Source organism: Phyllobates terribilis, unplaced genomic scaffold, assembly GCF_046119375.1.
Source record: "Phyllobates terribilis strain yellow unplaced genomic scaffold, ASM4611937v1 Scaffold_5__5_contigs__length_657084704, whole genome shotgun sequence".
Taxonomy (NCBI): domain Eukaryota; kingdom Metazoa; phylum Chordata; class Amphibia; order Anura; family Dendrobatidae; genus Phyllobates; species Phyllobates terribilis.
Window position 1 is genome coordinate 99,377,734 of NW_027362765.1, and position 21,819 is coordinate 99,399,552.

At 43.9% G+C, this 21,819-nt stretch overlaps 14 non-coding genes across 14 annotated transcripts; all 14 read left to right on the forward strand.

Annotated features, from left to right (window-relative positions):
* The first annotated feature begins 2,376 nt into the window (after window positions 1-2,376).
* Window positions 2,377-2,570, forward strand: LOC141150404 (U2 spliceosomal RNA). Its single transcript, XR_012246614.1, has one exon. It is a non-coding gene; the product is annotated as a U2 spliceosomal RNA (small nuclear RNA).
* A 1,115-nt stretch (window positions 2,571-3,685) lies between these two features.
* On the forward strand, window positions 3,686-3,876 carry LOC141274312 (U2 spliceosomal RNA). Its single transcript, XR_012322593.1, has one exon. It is a non-coding gene; the product is annotated as a U2 spliceosomal RNA (small nuclear RNA).
* Window positions 3,877-6,730: 2,854 nt separating this feature from the next.
* Window positions 6,731-6,921, forward strand: LOC141150425 (U2 spliceosomal RNA). Its single transcript, XR_012246631.1, has one exon. It is a non-coding gene; the product is annotated as a U2 spliceosomal RNA (small nuclear RNA).
* Window positions 6,922-8,036: 1,115 nt separating this feature from the next.
* On the forward strand, window positions 8,037-8,227 carry LOC141149650 (U2 spliceosomal RNA). Its single transcript, XR_012245942.1, has one exon. It is a non-coding gene; the product is annotated as a U2 spliceosomal RNA (small nuclear RNA).
* Window positions 8,228-9,342: 1,115 nt separating this feature from the next.
* Window positions 9,343-9,533, forward strand: LOC141150100 (U2 spliceosomal RNA). Its single transcript, XR_012246370.1, has one exon. It is a non-coding gene; the product is annotated as a U2 spliceosomal RNA (small nuclear RNA).
* A 1,112-nt stretch (window positions 9,534-10,645) lies between these two features.
* On the forward strand, window positions 10,646-10,836 carry LOC141274313 (U2 spliceosomal RNA). The gene has a single exon (XR_012322594.1). It is a non-coding gene; the product is annotated as a U2 spliceosomal RNA (small nuclear RNA).
* A 1,115-nt stretch (window positions 10,837-11,951) lies between these two features.
* LOC141274314 (U2 spliceosomal RNA) lies at window positions 11,952-12,142 on the forward strand. The gene has a single exon (XR_012322595.1). It is a non-coding gene; the product is annotated as a U2 spliceosomal RNA (small nuclear RNA).
* A 1,116-nt stretch (window positions 12,143-13,258) lies between these two features.
* LOC141274315 (U2 spliceosomal RNA) lies at window positions 13,259-13,449 on the forward strand. The gene has a single exon (XR_012322596.1). It is a non-coding gene; the product is annotated as a U2 spliceosomal RNA (small nuclear RNA).
* A 1,115-nt stretch (window positions 13,450-14,564) lies between these two features.
* On the forward strand, window positions 14,565-14,755 carry LOC141274316 (U2 spliceosomal RNA). Its single transcript, XR_012322597.1, has one exon. It is a non-coding gene; the product is annotated as a U2 spliceosomal RNA (small nuclear RNA).
* A 1,115-nt stretch (window positions 14,756-15,870) lies between these two features.
* LOC141150001 (U2 spliceosomal RNA) lies at window positions 15,871-16,061 on the forward strand. The gene has a single exon (XR_012246275.1). It is a non-coding gene; the product is annotated as a U2 spliceosomal RNA (small nuclear RNA).
* A 1,115-nt stretch (window positions 16,062-17,176) lies between these two features.
* Window positions 17,177-17,367, forward strand: LOC141274317 (U2 spliceosomal RNA). The gene has a single exon (XR_012322598.1). It is a non-coding gene; the product is annotated as a U2 spliceosomal RNA (small nuclear RNA).
* A 1,115-nt stretch (window positions 17,368-18,482) lies between these two features.
* On the forward strand, window positions 18,483-18,673 carry LOC141274318 (U2 spliceosomal RNA). Its single transcript, XR_012322599.1, has one exon. It is a non-coding gene; the product is annotated as a U2 spliceosomal RNA (small nuclear RNA).
* A 1,112-nt stretch (window positions 18,674-19,785) lies between these two features.
* Window positions 19,786-19,975, forward strand: LOC141150139 (U2 spliceosomal RNA). The gene has a single exon (XR_012246408.1). It is a non-coding gene; the product is annotated as a U2 spliceosomal RNA (small nuclear RNA).
* Window positions 19,976-21,090: 1,115 nt separating this feature from the next.
* LOC141274320 (U2 spliceosomal RNA) lies at window positions 21,091-21,281 on the forward strand. The gene has a single exon (XR_012322601.1). It is a non-coding gene; the product is annotated as a U2 spliceosomal RNA (small nuclear RNA).
* Window positions 21,282-21,819: the final 538 nt, after the last annotated feature.

Genomic DNA, 21,819 nt, shown 5'->3' on the forward strand with positions numbered 1-21,819 from the left:
CTTTTCTGAAACGTTGTCTCCTTCTGCTGGAACACTGACTTCTTTCATTTAATGCCTGCAGACTATAAAAGAGAACCCAACCCAAAAAGTTTGGTTGATTAGTCTGTGGCATTCTGTTAAACTGTTGCTTATGGCGGTCTCTGTGAGCTTCTCAGCGACATTCAGCCAGCCAGGTATCCTGCCTGCAGTAGATGGAATGTGGCAATGGAACGCTGGCTGCGCGTGTCATAATAGGCTCTGAGCCTTTATATACCTGTGCACAGCAGCAGCCACCTTCAGTCTGCTGCTGGACAGCCAGCAGCAGCAGCAGCAGGAGAGGTATGTAATCAGGAGCCCTCCTGCTAAGGGTAGACAGCTGCTCGTTCCACCCCACCCCCCGCCTTAATTGGTTCTCCTCCCTTCCAACGGTGTTGAGGCGGGTGGGAACAGCAGGGGGTGAAGGTGCTGTGTTTAAAGAGGTGGAGTTATGCAGATCTAAAACGCGTGGATTGCAGCAGCAGCAAGCCGAAAAGTGCAGGCATGTAAGGGATCTAGAGGTTGACAACATGTCTTCTTAACGGGAGTCCAGGAGCTCATCTCCACAAATGGACTTTTCAGGATCCTTGGGTGGCTCCGTAGTTTGAAACCAATTCTGGTTATCGCTTCTCGGCCTTTTGGCTAAGATCAAGTGCAGTGATCTAGCGGCTGCTGCCTTGGTCTTGGCTGAGAGGTGCTCGGGGTACCCGGCTCCTTGGCCTGGGGGGATCGCTCTGTTTTTCAGCAGGGCTTCACCTCCCTGCTGCTATTAGGGAGTCGGATTAGTCCCCGGGCAACGGGAGGCGATCATCTACCTGGCACTTCGGTGTTGAAGGTTTCTATTGAGAAGAGGAGAACCTGTTTGTGAAGAAGATGTCTGCAGCATCACATGAAGGAGAGGAAGATCATGTGCCTGAATTCGCTAAGGTGCAGAATTCTATTCGTTTGGTTGTTCAGGAGAACTTTCGAGATCAAAAGGATTTTAGGTATGTGATGAGTCAAGTTCTTGTGGATCTTTTTGGTTTGAAGACAGAAGAAGTGTTGGCGATAATGGACTACCCCAGGAGGGGTGTTTATGATATAGTTTTTGTTGACAAAGTTTTTTTTTGAAGGATATCTAAGGAAAATGACTGCAAGCCAGGATAAAAGAATGGAGGGGATAAGTGTAATGCCACACTTCCCCGTTAGAGATAAATGGATCATTGTTAAAATGTACTCTCCATTGGTGGACGAAGAGGATGTTCTTACATTTTTGGAGTTTTTTTGTTTGTCAGTAACACCAAAAGGGAAGATTTATAATGAATTTGGTTTTTGGACTTCGAAGTGGAAATTTTTGGTCCGTTTCAAAGAAGATGAGCAGGGGACTGTGTTGCTTCCCCCAGCTAGGTTTAAGTTGGGTAATATAAATGGTGATATTTTTTTCAGTGGTATACCCACTTTTTGTCGAGTTTGTCGTCAATACGGGCATGGAAAGGAAAATTGTTCGGGTGGTGTATGTGGTTTTTGCAAAAAAGGTGATCATGAGTCAAAGGATTGTAAAGATCGGAGGAAGTGCAACTTGTGTCAGGAAGATACGCATGTTTTTAAGAATTGCCCAAAGAGGAAAAGAAATAAAGAGAAGGAGGTAGTGGTTAAAAAGGTTTTGGTAGAGAGAAAGGAGGAAAGTGTAGAAAAGGTGTTGGTGGTAAAGGGAAAAGAAAGCAAACCTGTAGGAGTGCAGAGGGAGATGGAGAAAACAAGAGTAGATTGGGGGGATAGGGTAGAGAGTGAAATGGGAGGTGTAAGTCAGGGAACTGGCCGTGGTAAGGTTAAAAAGCAAGAAAAGAGAAAGGAACAGGAAGTGGAGGTGGCAATGGAAGAAAATATAGTTGTTTTTCAACAACCTATGTTTATAAAGAATGCAGAATATTTTAACCGGTTGTACCGTAAGTTGTATGATGAGAAACGTTTGGACTATCTTATAGAGAATGTTAGGAAAGAACTAATAAGAGATAAAAATGTTTTTTGTGTGAAATATAGAATACCAGATGGTGTATCGAAACAAGTTTTTTCAGCATCAAGGGTTGAAGATTTGTCCCTTAAGGTTCTGAGTTGGGTTGGGGTTCATGCTTTTGATAATGGTTACAAGTATTTTACTTGATGTTATTACTGTTGTTAATACAGTTATAATTTAATTTTTATTTTTTTGGTATCCATTCAGGTTCTGAAACATTTCTTTCTTTGTAAGTATTGTTGTATTTTTGTAATTTTTTTTTCTGACATTAAAAGTACCAAAACCTGATGATGATTTAAGTTGGAGTCCACGTCTTGTCTCCCTTTGGGGAGAAGAGGACTGTGGAGTGGACTTTAATTTTAACCTGAATAGGTTTTTAAAAAAAAAAAAAAAAAAAAAAAAAAAAAAATCTGTTCTTATCAGTTTAATATCTGATACGTCCCCTATCTGGGGACCATATATTAAATGGATTTTTAGAACAGGGAGATGGAAAAAGAGCTTGCTCTGTCCACTCCACGCATTGACCTGGTATTGCAGTATCTCCAGGACCGGTGCACCCCTTCTTTAATGCAGTTTCTAAAATCAGAAAGAATTGAATTCAATGTTTTTTGTTCATTTTGCTTGTTTGTCGGATTTTGGGATGGACTCTTTGGCTTTGCTTTTCTTCTCCTCATTGGATTTTTCATGTTCAAAGTTGCAGAAGCCAGATTACAAGCTCATTTTGGTTCAACTTCAGCAACTGTGCATTGCATTGCCATGTAATGTGATGCAATGCTATCTTTCTAGCTCTCCCTTTTTACTTCCTTTTGGATAAACAGACATATTAGGCAAGCATTTTGGAGCTTTCACCTAAATAACTACAGGTGGTGAGATAAGCTGCACAATATAATTGACCTTTCAGTATATTGTTGCACACACACCATCTATTTAGCAAATGCCCTTGTTATCAACAGCAGCCTTTTAAACTCACCTGAGCTAACAGGTATGTGCGCTGGTTACTCTGCTGCGCTTAAAATTTCTTTTTTGGTTTGCTACAATGCCTTTTCTGAAACGTTGTCTCCTTCTGCTGGAACACTGACTTCTTTCATTTAATGCCTGCAGACTATAAAAGAGAACCCAACCCAAAAAGTTTGGTTGATTAGTCTGTGGCATTCTGTTAAACTGTTGCTTATGGCGGTCTCTGTGAGCTTCTCAGCGACATTCAGCCAGCCAGGTATCCTGCCTGCAGTAGATGGAATGTGGCAATGGAACGCTGGCTGCGCGTGTCATAATAGGCTCTGAGCCTTTATATACCTGTGCACAGCAGCAGCCACCTTCAGTCTGCTGCTGGACAGCCAGCAGCAGCAGCAGCAGGAGAGGTATGTAATCAGGAGCCCTCCTGCTAAGGGTAGACAGCTGCTCGTTCCACCCCACCCCCCGCCTTAATTGGTTCTCCTCCCTTCCAACGGTGTTGAGGCGGGTGGGAACAGCAGGGGGTGAAGGTGCTGTGTTTAAAGAGGTGGAGTTATGCAGATCTAAAACGCGTGGATTGCAGCAGCAGCAAGCCGAAAAGTGCAGGCATGTAAGGGATCTAGAGGTTGACAACACGTCTTCTTAACGGGAGTCCAGGAGCTCATCTCCACAAATGGACTTTTCAGGATCCTTGGGTGGCTCCGTAGTTTGAAACCAATTCTGGTTATCGCTTCTCGGCCTTTTGGCTAAGATCAAGTGTAGTATCTGTTCTTATCAGTTTAATATCTGATACGTCCCCTATCTGGGGACCATATATTAAATGGATTTTTAGAACAGGGAGATGGAAAAAGAGCTTGCTCTGTCCACTCCACGCATTGACCTGGTATTGCAGTATCTCCAGGACCGGTGCACCCCTTCTTTAATGCAGTTTCTAAAATCAGAAAGAATTGAATTCAATGTTTTTTGTTCATTTTGCTTGTTTGTCGGATTTTGGGATGGACTCTTTGGCTTTGCTTTTCTTCTCCTCATTGGATTTTTCATGTTCAAAGTTGCAGAAGCCAGATTACAAGCTCATTTTGGTTCAACTTCAGCAACTGTGCATTGCATTGCCATGTAATGTGATGCAATGCTATCTTTCTAGCTCTCCCTTTTTACTTCCTTTTGGATAAACAGACATATTAGGCAAGCATTTTGGAGCTTTCACCTAAATAACTACAGGTGGTGAGATAAGCTGCACAATATAATTGACCTTTCAGTATATTGTTGCACACACACCATCTATTTAGCAAATGCCCTTGTTATCAACAGCAGCCTTTTAAACTCACCTGAGCTAACAGGTATGTGCGCTGGTTACTCTGCTGCGCTTAAAATTTCTTTTTTGGTTTGCTACAATGCCTTTTCTGAAACGTTGTCTCCTTCTGCTGGAACACTGACTTCTTTCATTTAATGCCTGCAGACTATAAAAGAGAACCCAACCCAAAAAGTTTGGTTGATTAGTCTGTGGCATTCTGTTAAACTTTTGCTTATGGCGGTCTCTGTGAGCTTCTCAGCGACATTCAGCCAGCCAGGTATCCTGCCTGCAGTAGATGGAATGTGGCAATGGAACGCTGGCTGCGCGTGTCATAATAGGCTCTGAGCCTTTATATACCTGTGCACAGCAGCAGCCACCTTCAGTCTGCTGCTGGACAGCCAGCAGCAGCAGCAGCAGGAGAGGTATGTAATCAGGAGCCCTCCTGCTAAGGGTAGACAGCTGCTCGTTCCACCCCACCCCCCGCCTTAATTGGTTCTCCTCCCTTCCAACGGTGTTGAGGCGGGTGGGAACAGCAGGGGGTGAAGGTGCTGTGTTTAAAGAGGTGGAGTTATGCAGATCTAAAACGCGTGGATTGCAGCAGCAGCAAGCCGAAAAGTGCAGGCATGTAAGGGATCTAGAGGTTGACAACATGTCTTCTTAACGGGAGTCCATGAGCTCATCTCCACAAATGGACTTTTCAGGATCCTTGGGTGGCTCCGTAGTTTGAAACCAATTCTGGTTATCGCTTCTCGGCCTTTTGGCTAAGGTCAAGTGCAGTGATCTAGCGGCTGCTGCCTTGGTCTTGGCTGAGAGGTGCTCGGGGTACCCGGCTCCTTGGCCTGGGGGGATCGCTCTGTTTTTCAGCAGGGCTTCACCTCCCTGCTGCTATTAGGGAGTCGGATTAGTCCCCGGGCAACGGGAGGCGATCATCTACCTGGCACTTCGGTGTTGAAGGTTTCTATTGAGAAGAGGAGAAACTGTTTGTGAAGAAGATGTCTGCAGCATCACATGAAGGAGAGGAAGATCATGTGCCTGAATTCGCTAAGGTGCAGAATTCTATTCGTTTGGTTGTTCAGGAGAACTTTCGAGATCAAAAGGATTTTAGGTATGTGATGAGTCAAGTTCTTGTGGATCTTTTTGGTTTGAAGACAGAAGAAGTGTTGGCGATAATGGACTACCCCAGGAGGGGTGTTTATGATATAGTTTTTGTTGACAAAGTTTTTTTTTGAAGGATATCTAAGGAAAATGACTGCAAGCCAGGATAAAAGAATGGAGGGGATAAGTGTAATGCCACACTTCCCCGTTAGAGATAAATGGATCATTGTTAAAATGTACTCTCCATTGGTGGACGAAGAGGATGTTCTTACATTTTTGGAGTTTTTTTGTTTGTCAGTAACACCAAAAGGGAAGATTTATAATGAATTTGGTTTTTGGACTTCGAAGTGGAAATTTTTGGTCCGTTTCAAAGAAGATGAGCAGGGGACTGTGTTGCTTCCCCCAGCTAGGTTTAAGTTGGGTAATATAAATGGTGATATTTTTTTCAGTGGTATACCCACTTTTTGTCGAGTTTGTCGTCAATACGGGCATGGAAAGGAAAATTGTTCGGGTGGTGTATGTGGTTTTTGCAAAAAAGGTGATCATGAGTCAAAGGATTGTAAAGATCGGAGGAAGTGCAACTTGTGTCAGGAAGATACGCATGTTTTTAAGAATTGCCCAAAGAGGAAAAGAAATAAAGAGAAGGAGGTAGTGGTTAAAAAGGTTTTGGTAGAGAGAAAGGAGGAAAGTGTAGAAAAGGTGTTGGTGGTAAAGGGAAAAGAAAGCAAACCTGTAGGAGTGCAGAGGGAGATGGAGAAAACAAGAGTAGATTGGGGGGATAGGGTAGAGAGTGAAATGGGAGGTGTAAGTCAGGGAACTGGCCGTGGTAAGGTTAAAAAGCAAGAAAAGAGAAAGGAACAGGAAGTGGAGGTGGCAATGGAAGAAAATATAGTTGTTTTTCAACAACCTATGTTTATAAAGAATGCAGAATATTTTAACCGGTTGTACCGTAAGTTGTATGATGAGAAACGTTTGGACTATCTTATAGAGAATGTTAGGAAAGAACTAATAAGAGATAAAAATGTTTTTTGTGTGAAATATAGAATACCAGATGGTGTATCGAAACAAGTTTTTTCAGCATCAAGGGTTGAAGATTTGTCCCTTAAGGTTCTGAGTTGGGTTGGGGTTCATGCTTTTGATAATGGTTACAAGTATTTTACTTGATGTTATTACTGTTGTTAATACAGTTATAATTTAATTTTTATTTTTTTGGTATCCATTCAGGTTCTGAAACATTTCTTTCTTTGTAAGTATTGTTGTATTTTTGTAATTTTTTTTTCTGACATTAAAAGTACCAAAACCTGATGATGATTTAAGTTGGAGTCCACGTCTTGTCTCCCTTTGGGGAGAAGAGGACTGTGGAGTGGACTTTAATTTTAACCTGAATAGGTTTTAAAAAAAAAAAAAAAAAAAAAAAAAAAAATCTGTTCTTATCAGTTTAATATCTGATACGTCCCCTATCTGGGGACCATATATTAAATGGATTTTTAGAACAGGGAGATGGAAAAAGAGCTTGCTCTGTCCACTCCACGCATTGACCTGGTATTGCAGTATCTCCAGGACCGGTGCACCCCTTCTTTAATGCAGTTTCTAAAATCAGAAAGAATTGAATTCAATGTTTTTTGTTCATTTTGCTTGTTTGTCGGATTTTGGGATGGACTCTTTGGCTTTGCTTTTCTTCTCCTCATTGGATTTTTCATGTTCAAAGTTGCAGAAGCCAGATTACAAGCTCATTTTGGTTCAACTTCAGCAACTGTGCATTGCATTGCCATGTAATGTGATGCAATGCTATCTTTCTAGCTCTCCCTTTTTACTTCCTTTTGGATAAACAGACATATTAGGCAAGCATTTTGGAGCTTTCACCTAAATAACTACAGGTGGTGAGATAAGCTGCACAATATAATTGACCTTTCAGTATATTGTTGCACACACACCATCTATTTAGCAAATGCCCTTGTTATCAACAGCAGCCTTTTAAACTCACCTGAGCTAACAGGTATGTGCGCTGGTTACTCTGCTGCGCTTAAAATTTCTTTTTTGGTTTGCTACAATGCCTTTTCTGAAACGTTGTCTCCTTCTGCTGGAACACTGACTTCTTTCATTTAATGCCTGCAGACTATAAAAGAGAACCCAACCCAAAAAGTTTGGTTGATTAGTCTGTGGCATTCTGTTAAACTGTTGCTTATGGCGGTCTCTTTGAGCTTCTCAGCGACATTCAGCCAGCCAGGTATCCTGCCTGCAGTAGATGGAATGTGGCAATGGAACGCTGGCTGCGCGTGTCATAATAGGCTCTGAGCCTTTATATACCTGTGCACAGCAGCAGCCACCTTCAGTCTGCTGCTGGACAGCCAGCAGCAGCAGCAGCAGGAGAGGTATGTAATCAGGAGCCCTCCTGCTAAGGGTAGACAGCTGCTCGTTCCACCCCACCCCCCGCCTTAATTGGTTCTCCTCCCTTCCAACGGTGTTGAGGCGGGTGGGAACAGCAGGGGGTGAAGGTGCTGTGTTTAAAGAGGTGGAGTTATGCAGATCTAAAACGCGTGGATTGCAGCAGCAGCAAGCCGAAAAGTGCAGGCATGTAAGGGATCTAGAGGTTGACAACATGTCTTCTTAACGGGAGTCCAGGAGCTCATCTCCACAAATGGACTTTTCAGGATCCTTGGGTGGCTCCGTAGTTTGAAACCAATTCTGGTTATCGCTTCTCGGCCTTTTGGCTAAGATCAAGTGTAGTATCTGTTCTTATCAGTTTAATATCTGATACGTCCCCTATCTGGGGACCATATATTAAATGGATTTTTAGAACAGGGAGATGGAAAAAGAGCTTGCTCTGTCCACTCCACGCATTGACCTGGTATTGCAGTATCTTCAGGACCGGTGCACCCCTTCTTTAATGCAGTTTCTAAAATCAGAAAGAATTGAATTCAATGTTTTTTGTTCATTTTGCTTGTTTGTCGGATTTTGGGATGGACTCTTTGGCTTTGCTTTTCTTCTCCTCATTGGATTTTTCATGTTCAAAGTTGCAGAAGCCAGATTACAAGCTCATTTTGGTTCAACTTCAGCAACTGTGCATTGCATTGCCATGTAATGTGATGCAATGCTATCTTTCTAGCTCTCCCTTTTTACTTCCTTTTGGATAAACAGACATATTAGGCAAGCATTTTGGAGCTTTCACCTAAATAACTACAGGTGGTGAGATAAGCTGCACAATATAATTGACCTTTCAGTATATTGTTGCACACACACCATCTATTTAGCAAATGCCCTTGTTATCAACAGCAGCCTTTTAAACTCACCTGAGCTAACAGGTATGTGCGCTGGTTACTCTGCTGCGCTTAAAATTTCTTTTTTGGTTTGCTACAATGCCTTTTCTGAAACGTTGTCTCCTTCTGCTGGAACACTGACTTCTTTCATTTAATGCCTGCAGACTATAAAAGAGAACCCAACCCAAAAAGTTTGGTTGATTAGTCTGTGGCATTCTGTTAAACTGTTGCTTATGGCGGTCTCTGTGAGCTTCTCAGCGACATTCAGCCAGCCAGGTATCCTGCCTGCAGTAGATGGAATGTGGCAATGGAACGCTGGCTGCGCGTGTCATAATAGGCTCTGAGCCTTTATATACCTGTGCACAGCAGCAGCCACCTTCAGTCTGCTGCTGGACAGCCAGCAGCAGCAGCAGCAGGAGAGGTATGTAATCAGGAGCCCTCCTGCTAAGGGTAGACAGCTGCTCGTTCCACCCCACCCCCCGCCTTAATTGGTTCTCCTCCCTTCCAACGGTGTTGAGGCGGGTGGGAACAGCAGGGGGTGAAGGTGCTGTGTTTAAAGAGGTGGAGTTATGCAGATCTAAAACGCGTGGATTGCAGCAGCAGCAAGCCGAAAAGTGCAGGCATGTAAGGGATCTAGAGGTTGACAACATGTCTTCTTAACGGGAGTCCAGGAGCTCATCTCCACAAATGGACTTTTCAGGATCCTTGGGTGGCTCCGTAGTTTGAAACCAATTCTGGTTATCGCTTCTCGGCCTTTTGGCTAAGATCAAGTGTTGTATCTGTTCTTATCAGTTTAATATCTGATACGTCCCCTATCTGGGGACCATATATTGAATGGATTTTTAGAACAGGGAGATGGGAAAAGAGCTTGCTCTGTCCACTCCACGCATTGACCTGGTATTGCAGTATCTCCAGGACCGGTGCACCCCTTCTTTAATGCAGTTTCTAAAATCAGAAAGAATTGAATTCAATGTTTTTTGTTCATTTTGCTTGTTTGTCGGATTTTGGGATGGACTCTTTGGCTTTGCTTTTCTTCTCCTCATTGGATTTTTCATGTTCAAAGTTGCAGAAGCCAGATTACAAGCTCATTTTGGTTCAACTTCAGCAACTGTGCATTGCATTGCCATGTAATGTGATGCAATGCTATCTTTCTAGCTCTCCCTTTTTACTTCCTTTTGGATAAACAGACATATTAGGCAAGCATTTTGGAGCTTTCACCTAAATAACTACAGGTGGTGAGATAAGCTGCACAATATAATTGACCTTTCAGTATATTGTTGCACACACACCATCTATTTAGCAAATGCCCTTGTTATCAACAGCAGCCTTTTAAACTCACCTGAGCTAACAGGTATGTGCGCTGGTTACTCTGCTGCGCTTAAAATTTCTTTTTTGGTTTGCTACAATGCCTTTTCTGAAACGTTGTCTCCTTCTGCTGGAACACTGACTTCTTTCATTTAATGCCTGCAGACTATAAAAGAGAACCCAACCCAAAAAGTTTGGTTGATTAGTCTGTGGCATTCTGTTAAACTGTTGCTTATGGCGGTCTCTGTGAGCTTCTCAGCGACATTCAGCCAGCCAGGTATCCTGCCTGCAGTAGATGGAATGTGGCAATGGAACGCTGGCTGCGCGTGTCATAATAGGCTCTGAGCCTTTATATACCTGTGCACAGCAGCAGCCACCTTCAGTCTGCTGCTGGACAGCCAGCAGCAGCAGCAGGAGAGGTATGTAATCAGGAGCCCTCCTGCTAAGGGTAGACAGCTGCTCGTTCCACCCCACCCCCCGCCTTAATTGGTTCTCCTCCCTTCCAACGGTGTTGAGGCGGGTGGGAACAGCAGGGGGTGAAGGTGCTGTGTTTAAAGAGGTGGAGTTATGCAGATCTAAAACGCGTGGATTGCAGCAGCAGCAAGCCGAAAAGTGCAGGCATGTAAGGGATCTAGAGGTTGACAACATGTCTTCTTAACGGGAGTCCAGGAGCTCATCTCCACAAATGGACTTTTCAGGATCCTTGGGTGGCTCCGTAGTTTGAAACCAATTCTGGTTATCGCTTCTCGGCCTTTTGGCTAAGATCAAGTGTAGTATCTGTTCTTATCAGTTTAATATCTGATACGTCCCCTATCTGGGGACCATATATTAAATGGATTTTTAGAACAGGGAGATGGAAAAAGAGCTTGCTCTGTCCACTCCACGCATTGACCTGGTATTGCAGTATCTCCAGGACCGGTGCACCCCTTCTTTAATGCAGTTTCTAAAATCAGAAAGAATTGAATTCAATGTTTTTTGTTCATTTTGCTTGTTTGTCGGATTTTGGGATGGACTCTTTGGCTTTGCTTTTCTTCTCCTCATTGGATTTTTCATGTTCAAAGTTGCAGAAGCCAGATTACAAGCTCATTTTGGTTCAACTTCAGCAACTGTGCATTGCATTGCCATGTAATGTGATGCAATGCTATCTTTCTAGCTCTCCCTTTTTACTTCCTTTTGGATAAACAGACATATTAGGCAAGCATTTTGGAGCTTTCACCTAAATAACTACAGGTGGTGAGATAAGCTGCACAATATAATTGACCTTTCAGTATATTGTTGCACACACACCATCTATTTAGCAAATGCCCTTGTTATCAACAGCAGCCTTTTAAACTCACCTGAGCTAACAGGTATGTGCGCTGGTTACTCTGCTGCGCTTAAAATTTCTTTTTTGGTTTGCTACAATGCCTTTTCTGAAACGTTGTCTCCTTCTGCTGGAACACTGACTTCTTTCATTTAATGCCTGCAGACTATAAAAGAGAACCCAACCCAAAAAGTTTGGTTGATTAGTCTGTGGCATTCTGTTAAACTTTTGCTTATGGCGGTCTCTGTGAGCTTCTCAGCGACATTCAGCCAGCCAGGTATCCTGCCTGCAGTAGATGGAATGTGGCAATGGAACGCTGGCTGCGCGTGTCATAATAGGCTCTGAGCCTTTATATACCTGTGCACAGCAGCAGCCACCTTCAGTCTGCTGCTGGACAGCCAGCAGCAGCAGCAGCAGGAGAGGTATGTAATCAGGAGCCCTCCTGCTAAGGGTAGACAGCTGCTCGTTCCACCCCACCCCCCGCCTTAATTGGTTCTCCTCCCTTCCAACGGTGTTGAGGCGGGTGGGAACAGCAGGGGGTGAAGGTGCTGTGTTTAAAGAGGTGGAGTTATGCAGATCTAAAACGCGTGGATTGCAGCAGCAGCAAGCCGAAAAGTGCAGGCATGTAAGGGATCTAGAGGTTGACAACATGTCTTCTTAACGGGAGTCCAGGAGCTCATCTCCACAAATGGACTTTTCAGGATCCTTGGGTGGCTCCGTAGTTTGAAACCAATTCTGGTTATCGCTTCTCGGCCTTTTGGCTAAGATCAAGTGTAGTATCTGTTCTTATCAGTTTAATATCTGATACGTCCCCTATCTGGGGACCATATATTAAATGGATTTTTAGAACAGGGAGATGGAAAAAGAGCTTGCTCTGTCCACTCCACGCATTGACCTGGTATTGCAGTATCTCCAGGACCGGTGCACCCCTTCTTTAATGCAGTTTCTAAAATCAGAAAGAATTGAATTCAATGTTTTTTGTTCATTTTGCTTGTTTGTCGGATTTTGGGATGGACTCTTTGGCTTTGCTTTTCTTCTCCTCATTGGATTTTTCATGTTCAAAGTTGCAGAAGCCAGATTACAAGCTCATTTTGGTTCAACTTCAGCAACTGTGCATTGCATTGCCATGTAATGTGATGCAATGCTATCTTTCTAGCTCTCCCTTTTTACTTCCTTTTGGATAAACAGACATATTAGGCAAGCATTTTGGAGCTTTCACCTAAATAACTACAGGTGGTGAGATAAGCTGCACAATATAATTGACCTTTCAGTATATTGTTGCACACACACCATCTATTTAGCAAATGCCCTTGTTATCAACAACAGCCTTTTAAACTCACCTGAGCTAACAGGTATGTGCGCTGGTTACTCTGCTGCGCTTAAAATTTCTTTTTTGGTTTGCTACAATGCCTTTTCTGAAATGTTGTCTCCTTCTGCTGGAACACTGACTTCTTTCATTTAATGCCTGCAGACTATAAAAGAGAACCCAACCCAAAAAAGTTTGGTTGATTAGTCTGTGGCATTCTGTTAAACTGTTGCTTATGGCGGTCTCTGTGAGCTTCTCAGCGACATTCAGCCAGCCAGGTATCCTGCCTGCAGTAGATGGAATGTGGCAATGGAACGCTGGCTGCGCGTGTCATAATAGGCTCTGAGCCTTTATATACCTGTGCACAGCAGCAGCCACCTTCAGTCTGCTGCTGGACAGCCAGCAGCAGCAGCAGCAGGAGAGGTATGTAATCAGGAGCCCTCCTGCTAAGGGTAGACAGCTGCTCGTTCCACCCCACCCCCCGCCTTAATTGGTTCTCCTCCCTTCCAACGGTGTTGAGGCGGGTGGGAACAGCAGGGGGTGAAGGTGCTGTGTTTAAAGAGGTGGAGTTATGCAGATCTAAAACGCGTGGATTGCAGCAGCAGCATGCCGAAAAGTGCAGGCATGTAAGGTATCTAGAGGTTGACAACATGTCTTCTTAACGGGAGTCCAGGAGCTCATCTCGACAAATGGACTTTTCAGGATCCTTGGGTGGCTCCGTAGTTTGAAACCAATTCTGGTTATCGCTTCTCGGCCTTTTGGCTAAGATCAAGTGTAGTATCTGTTCTTATCAGTTTAATATCTGATACGTCCCCTATCTGGGGACCATATATTAAATGGATTTTTAGAACAGGGAGATGGAAAAAGAGCTTGCTCTGTCCACTCCACGCATTGACCTGGTATTGCAGTATCTCCAGGACCGGTGCACCCCTTCTTTAATGCAGTTTCTAAAATCAGAAAGAATTGAATTCAATGTTTTTTGTTCATTTTGCTTGTTTGTCGGATTTTGGGATGGACTCTTTGGCTTTGCTTTTCTTCTCCTCATTGGATTTTTCATGTTCAAAGTTGCAGAAGCCAGATTACAAGCTCATTTTGGTTCAACTTCAGCAACTGTGCATTGCATTGCCATGTAATGTGATGCAATGCTATCTTTCTAGCTCTCCCTTTTTACTTCCTTTTGGATAAACAGACATATTAGGCAAGCATTTTGGAGCTTTCACCTAAATAACTACAGGTGGTGAGATAAGCTGCACAATATAATTGACCTTTCAGTATATTGTTGCACACACACCATCTATTTAGCAAATGCCCTTGTTATCAACAGCAGCCTTTTAAACTCACCTGAGCTAACAGGTATGTGCGCTGGTTACTCTGCTGCGCTTAAAATTTCTTTTTTGGTTTGCTACAATGCCTTTTCTGAAACGTTGTCTCCTTCTGCTGGAACACTGACTTCTTTCATTTAATGCCTGCAGACTATAAAAGAGAACCCAACCCAAAAAGTTTGGTTGATTAGTCTGTGGCATTCTGTTAAACTGTTGCTTATGGCGGTCTCTGTGAGCTTCTCAGCGACATTCAGCCAGCCAGGTATCCTGCCTGCAGTAGATGGAATGTGGCAATGGAACGCTGGCTGCGCGTGTCATAATAGGCTCTGAGCCTTTATATACCTGTGCACAGCAGCAGCCACCTTCAGTCTGCTGCTGGACAGCCAGCAGCAGCAGCAGCAGGAGAGGTATGTAATCAGGAGCCCTCCTGCTAAGGGTAGACAGCTGCTCGTTCCACCCCACCCCCCGCCTTAATTGGTTCTCCTCCCTTCCAACGGTGTTGAGGCGGGTGGGAACAGCAGGGGGTGAAGGTGCTGTGTTTAAAGAGGTGGAGTTATGCAGATCTAAAACGCGTGGATTGCAGCAGCAGCAAGCCGAAAAGTGCAGGCATGTAAGGGATCTAGAGGTTGACAACATGTCTTCTTAACGGGAGTCCAGGAGCTCATCTCCACAAATGGACTTTTCAGGATCCTTGGGTGGCTCCGTAGTTTGAAACCAATTCTGGTTATCGCTTCTCGGCCTTTTGGCTAAGATCAAGTGTAGTATCTGTTCTTATCAGTTTAATATCTGATACGTCCCCTATCTGGGGACCATATATTAAATGGATTTTTAGAACAGGGAGATGGAAAAAGAGCTTGCTCTGTCCACTCCACGCATTGACCTGGTATTGCAGTATCTCCAGGACCGGTGCACCCCTTCTTTAATGCAGTTTCTAAAATCAGAAAGAATTGAATTCAATGTTTTTTGTTCATTTTGCTTGTTTGTCGGATTTTGGGATGGACTCTTTGGCTTTGCTTTTCTTCTCCTCATTGGATTTTTCATGTTCAAAGTTGCAGAAGCCAGATTACAAGCTCATTTTGGTCCAACTTCAGCAACTGTGCATTGCATTGCCATGTAATGTGATGCAATGCTATCTTTCTAGCTCTCCCTTTTTACTTCCTTTTGGATAAACAGACATATTAGGCAAGCATTTTGGAGCTTTCACCTAAATAACTACAGGTGGTGAGATAAGCTGCACAATATAATTGACCTTTCAGTATATTGTTGCACACACACCATCTATTTAGCAAATGCCCTTGTTATCAACAGCAGCCTTTTAAACTCACCTGAGCTAAAAGGTATGTGCGCTGGTTACTCTGCTGCGCTTAAAATTTCTTTTTTGGTTTGCTACAATGCCTTTTCTGAAACGTTGTCTCCTTCTGCTGGAACACTGACTTCTTTCATTTAATGCCTGCAGACTATAAAAGAGAACCCAACCCAAAAAGTTTGGTTGATTAGTCTGTGGCATTCTGTTAAACTGTTGCTTATGGCGGTCTCTGTGAGCTTCTCAGCGACATTCAGCCAGCCAGGTATCCTGCCTGCAGTAGATGGAATGTGGCAACGGAACGCTGGCTGCGCGTGTCATAATAGGCTCTGAGCCTTTATATACCTGTGCACAGCAGCAGCCACCTTCAGTCTGCTGCTGGACAGCCAGCAGCAGCAGCAGCAGGAGAGGTATGTAATCAGGAGCCCTCCTGCTAAGGGTAGAGAGCTGCTCGTTCCACCCCACCCCCCGCCTTAATTGGTTCTCCTCCCTTCCAACGGTGTTGAGTCGGGTGGGAACAGCAGGGGGTGAAGGTGCTGTGTTTAAAGAGGTGGAGTTATGCAGATGTAAAACGCGTGGATTGCAGCAGCAGCAAGCCGAAAAGTGCAGGCATGTAAGGGATCTAGAGGTTGACAACATGTCTTCTTAACGGGAGTCCAGGAGCTCATCTCCACAAATGGACTTTTCAGGATCCTTGGGTGGCTCCGTAGTTTGAAACCAATTCTGGTTATCGCTTCTCGGCCTTTTGGCTAAGATCAAGTGTAGTATCTGTTCTTATCAGTTTAATATCTAATACGTCCCCTATCTGGGGACCATATATTAAATGGATTTTTAGAACAGGGAGATGGAAAAAGAGCTTGCTCTGTCCACTCCACGCATTGACCTGGTATTGCAGTATCTCCAGGACCGGTGCACCCCTTCTTTAATGCAGTTTCTAAAATCAGAAAGAATTGAATTCAATGTTTTTTGTTCATTTTGCTTGTTTGTCGGATTTTGGGATGGACTCTTTGGCTTTGCTTTTCTTCTCCTCATTGGATTTTTCATGTTCAAAGTTGCAGAAGCCAGATTACAAGCTCATTTTGGTTCAACTTCAGCAACTGTGCATTGCATTGCCATGTAATGTGATGCAATGCTATCTTTCTAGCTCTCCCTTTTTACTTCCTTTTGGATAAACAGACATATTAGGCAAGCATTTTGGAGCTTTCACCTAAATAACTACAGGTGGTGAGATAAGCTGCACAATATAATTGACCTTTAAGTATATTGTTGCACACACACCATCTATTTAGCAAATGCCCTTGTTATCAACAGCAGCCTTTTAAACTCACCTGAGCTAACAGGTATGTGCGCTGGTTACTCTGCTGCGCTTAAAATTTCTTTTTTGGTTTGCTACAATGCCTTTTCTGAAACGTTGTCTCCTTCTGCTGGAACACTGACTTCTTTCATTTAATGCCTGCAGACTATAAAAGAGAACCCAACCCAAAAAGTTTGGTTGATTAGTCTGTGGCATTCTGTTAAACTGTTGCTTATGGCGGTCTCTGTGAGCTTCTCAGCGACATTCAGCCAGCCAGGTATCCTGCCTGCAGTAGATGGAATGTGGCAATGGAACGCTGGCTGCGCGTGTCATAATAGGCTCTGAGCCTTTATATACCTGTGCACAGCAGCAGCCACCTTCAGTCTGCTGCTGGACAGCCAGCAGCAGCAGCAGCAGGAGAGGTATGTAATCAGGAGCCCTCCTGCTAAGGGTAGACAGCTGCTCGTTCCACCCCACCCCCCGCCTTAATTGGTTCTCCTCCCTTCCAACGGTGTTGAGGCGGGTGGGAACAGCAGGGGGTGAAGGTGCTGTGTTTAAAGAGGTGGAGTTATGCAGATCTAAAACGCGTGGATTGCAGCAGCAGCAAGCCGAAAAGTGCAGGCATGTAAGGGATCTAGAGGTTGACAACATGTCTTCTTAACGGGAGTCCAGGAGCTCATCTCCACAAATGGACTTTTCAGGATCCTTGGGTGGCTCCGTAGTTTGAAACCAATTCTGGTTATCGCTTCTCGGCCTTTTGGCTAAGATCAAGTGTAGTATCTGTTCTTATCAGTTTAATATCTGATACGTCCCCTATCTGGGGACCATATATTAAATGGATTTTTAGAACAGGGAGATGGAAAAAGAGCTTGCTCTGTCCACTCCACGCATTGACCTGGTATTGCAGTATCTCCAGGACCGGTGCACCCCTTCTTTAATGCAGTTTCTAAAATCAGAAAGAATTGAATTCAATGTTTTTTGTTCATTTTGCTTGTTTGTCGGATTTTGGGATGGACTCTTTGGCTTTGCTTTTCTTCTCCTCATTGGATTTTTCATGTTCAAAGTTGCAGAAGCCAGATTACAAGCTCATTTTGGTTCAACTTCAGCAACTGTGCATTGCATTGCCATGTAATGTGATGCAATGCTATCTTTCTAGCTCTCCCTTTTTACTTCCTTTTGGATAAACAGACATATTAGGCAAGCATTTTGGAGCTTTCACCTAAATAACTACAGGTGGTGAGATAAGCTGCACAATATAATTGACCTTTCAGTATATTGTTGCACACACACCATCTATTTAGCAAATGCCCTTGTTATCAACAGCAGCCTTTTAAACTCACCTGAGCTAACAGGTATGTGCGCTGGTTACTCTGCTGCGCTTAAAATTTCTTTTTTGGTTTGCTACAATGCCTTTTCTGAAACGTTGTCTCCTTCTGCTGGAACACTGACTTCTTTCATTTAATGCCTGCAGACTATAAAAGAGAACCCAACCCAAAAAGTTTGGTTGATTAGTCTGTGGCATTCTGTTAAACTGTTGCTTATGGCGGTCTCTGTGAGCTTCTCAGCGACATTCAGCCAGCCAGGTATCCTGCCTGCAGTAGATGGAATGTGGCAATGGAACGCTGGCTGCGCGTGTCATAATAGGCTCTGAGCCTTTATATACCTGTGCACAGCAGCAGCCACCTTCAGTCTGCTGCTGGACAGCCAGCAGCAGCAGCAGCAGGAGAGGTATGTAATCAGGAGCCCTCCTGCTAAGGGTAGACAGCTGCTCGTTCCACCCCACCCCCCGCCTTAATTGGTTCTCCTCCCTTCCAACGGTGTTGAGGCGGGTGGGAACAGCAGGGGGTGAAGGTGCTGTGTTTAAAGAGGTGGAGTTATGCAGATCTAAAACGCGTGGATTGCAGCAGCAGCAAGCCGAAAAGTGCAGGCATGTAAGGGATCTAGAGGTTGACAACATGTCTTCTTAACGGGAGTCCAGGAGCTCATCTCCACAAATGGACTTTTCAGGATCCTTGGGTGGCTCCGTAGTTTGAAACCAATTCTGGTTATCGCTTCTCGGCCTTTTGGCTAAGATCAAGTGTAGTATCTGTTCTTATCAGTTTAATATCTGATACGTCCCCTATCTGGGGACCATATATTAAATGGATTTTTAGAACAGGGAGATGGAAAAAGAGCTTGCTCTGTCCACTCCACGCATTGACCTGGTATTGCAGTATCTCCAGGACCGGTGCACCCCTTCTTTAATGCAGTTTCTAAAATCAGAAAGAATTGAATTCAATGTTTTTTGTTCATTTTGCTTGTTTGTCGGATTTTGGGATGGACTCTTTGGCTTTGCTTTTCTTCTCCTCATTGGATTTTTCATGTTCAAAGTTGCAGAAGCCAGATTACAAGCTCATTTTGGTTCAACTTCAGCAACTGTGCATTGCATTGCCATGTAATGTGATGCAATGCTATCTTTCTAGCTCTCCCTTTTTACTTCCTTTTGGATAAACAGACATATTAGGCAAGCATTTTGGAGCTTTCACCTAAATAACTACAGGTGGTGAGATAAGCTGCACAATATAATTGACCTTTCAGTATATTGTTGCACACACACCATCTATTTAGCAAATGCCCTTGTTATCAACAGCAGCCTTTTAAACTCACCTGAGCTAACAGGTATGTGCGCTGGTTACTCTGCTGCGCTTAAAATTTATTTTTTGGTTTGCTACAATGCCTTTTCTGAAACGTTGTCTCCTTCTGCTGGAACACTGACTTCTTTCATTTAATGCCTGCAGACTATAAAAGAGAACCCAACCCAAAAAGTTTGGTTGATTAGTCTGTGGCATTCTGTTAAACTGTTGCTTATGGCGGTCTCTGTGAGCTTCTCAGCGACATTCAGCCAGCCAGGTATCCTGCCTGCAGTAGATGGAATGTGGCAATGGAACGCTGGCTGCGCGTGTCATAATAGGCTCTGAGCCTTTATATACCTGTGCACAGCAGCAGCCACCTTCAGTCTGCTGCTGGACAGCCAGCAGCAGCAGCAGGAGAGGTATGTAATCAGGAGCCCTCCTGCTAAGGGTAGACAGCTGCTCGTTCCACCCCACCCCCCGCCTTAATTGGTTCTCCTCCCTTCCAATGGTGTTGAGGCGGGTGGGAACAGCAGGGGGTGAAGGTGCTGTGTTTAAAGAGGTGGAGTTATGCAGATCTAAAACGCGTGGATTGCAGCAGCAGCAAGCCGAAAAGTGCAGGCATGTAAGGGATCTAGAGGTTGACAACATGTCTTCTTAACGGGAGTCCAGGAGCTCATCTCCACAAATGGACTTTTCAGGATCCTTGGGTGGCTCCGTAGTTTGAAACCAATTCTGGTTATCGCTTCTCGGCCTTTTGGCTAAGATCAAGTGTAGTATCTGTTCTTATCAGTTTAAAATTGATACGTCCCCTATCTGGGGACCATATATTAAATGGATTTTTAGAACAGGGAGATGGAAAAAGAGCTTGCTCTGTCCACTCCACGCATTGACCTGGTATTGCAGTATCTCCAGGACCGGTGCACCCCTTCTTTAATGCAGTTTCTAAAATCAGAAAGAATTGAATTCAATGTTTTTTGTTCATTTTGCTTGTTTGTCGGATTTTGGGATGGACTCTTTGGCTTTGCTTTTCTTCTCCTCATTGGATTTTTCATGTTCAAAGTTGCAGAAGCCAGATTACAAGCTCATTTTGGTTCAACTTCAGCAACTGTGCATTGCATTGCCATGTAATGTGATGCAATGCTATCTTTCTAGCTCTCCCTTTTTACTTCCTTTTGGATAAACAGACATATTAGGCAAGCATTTTCGAGCTTTCACCTAAATAACTACAGGTGGTGAGATAAGCTGCACAATATAATTGACCTTTCAGTATATTGTTGCACACACACCATCTATTTAGCAAATGCCCTTGTTATCAACAGCAGCCTTTTAAACTCACCTGAGCTAACAGGTATGTGCGCTGGTTACTCTGCTGCGCTTAAAATGTCTTTTTTGGTTTGCTACAATGCCTTTTCTGAAACGTTGTCTCCTTCTGCTGGAACACTGACTTCTTTCATTTAATGCCTGCAGACTATAAAAGAGAACCCAACCCAAAAAGTTTGGTTGATTAGTCTGTGGCATTCTGTTAAACTGTTGCTTATGGCGGTCTCTGTGAGCTTCTCAGCGACATTCAGCCAGCCAGGTATCCTGCCTGCAGTAGATGGAATGTGGCAATGGAACGCTGGCTGCGCGTGTCATAATAGGCTCTGAGCCTTTATATACCTGTGCACAGCAGCAGCCACCTTCAGTCTGCTGCTGGACAGCCAGCAGCAGCAGCAGCAGGAGAGGTATGTAATCAGGAGCCCTCCTGCTAAGGGTAGACAGCTGCTCGTTCCACCCCACCCCCCGCCTTAATTGGTTCTCCTCCCTTCCAACGGTGTTGAGGCGGGTGGGAACAGCAGGGGGTGAAGGTGCTGTGTTTAAAGAGGTGGAGTTATGCAGATCTAAAACGCGTGGATTGCAGCAGCAGCAAGCCGAAAAGTGCAGGCATGTAAGGGATCTAGAGGTTGACAACATGTCTTCTTAACGGGAGTCCAGGAGCTCATCTCCACAAATGGACTTTTCAGGATCCTTGGGTGGCTCCGTAGTTTGAAACCAATTCTGGTTATCGCTTCTCGGCCTTTTGGCTAAGATCAAGTGTAGTATCTGTTCTTATCAGTTTAATATCTGATACGTCCCCTATCTGGGGACCATATATTAAATGGATTTTTAGAACAGGGAGATGGAAAAAGAGCTTGCTCTGTCCACTCCACGCATTGACCTGGTATTGCAGTATCTCCAGGACCGGTGCACCCCTTCTTTAATGCAGTTTCTAAAATCAGAAAGAATTGAATTCAATGTTTTTTGTTCATTTTGCTTGTTTGTCGGATTTTGGGATGGACTCTTTGGCTTTGCTTTTCTTCTCCTCATTGGATTTTTCATGTTCAAAGTTGCAGAAGCCAGATTACAAGCTCATTTTGGTTCAACTTCAGCAACTGTGCATTGCATTGCCATGTAATGTGATGCAATGCTATCTTTCTAGCTCTCCCTTTTTACTTCCTTTTGGATAAACAGACATATTAGGCAAGCATTTTCGAGCTTTCACCTAAATAACTACAGGTGGTGAGATAAGCTGCACAATATAATTGACCTTTCAGTATATTGTTGCACACACACCATCTATTTAGCAAATGCCCTTGTTATCAACAGCAGCCTTTTAAACTCACCTGAGCTAACAGGTATGTGCGCTGGTTACTCTGCTGCGCTTAAAATGTCTTTTTTGGTTTGCTACAATGCCTTTTCTGAAACGTTGTCTCCTTCTGCTGGAACACTGACTTCTTTCATTTAATGCCTGCA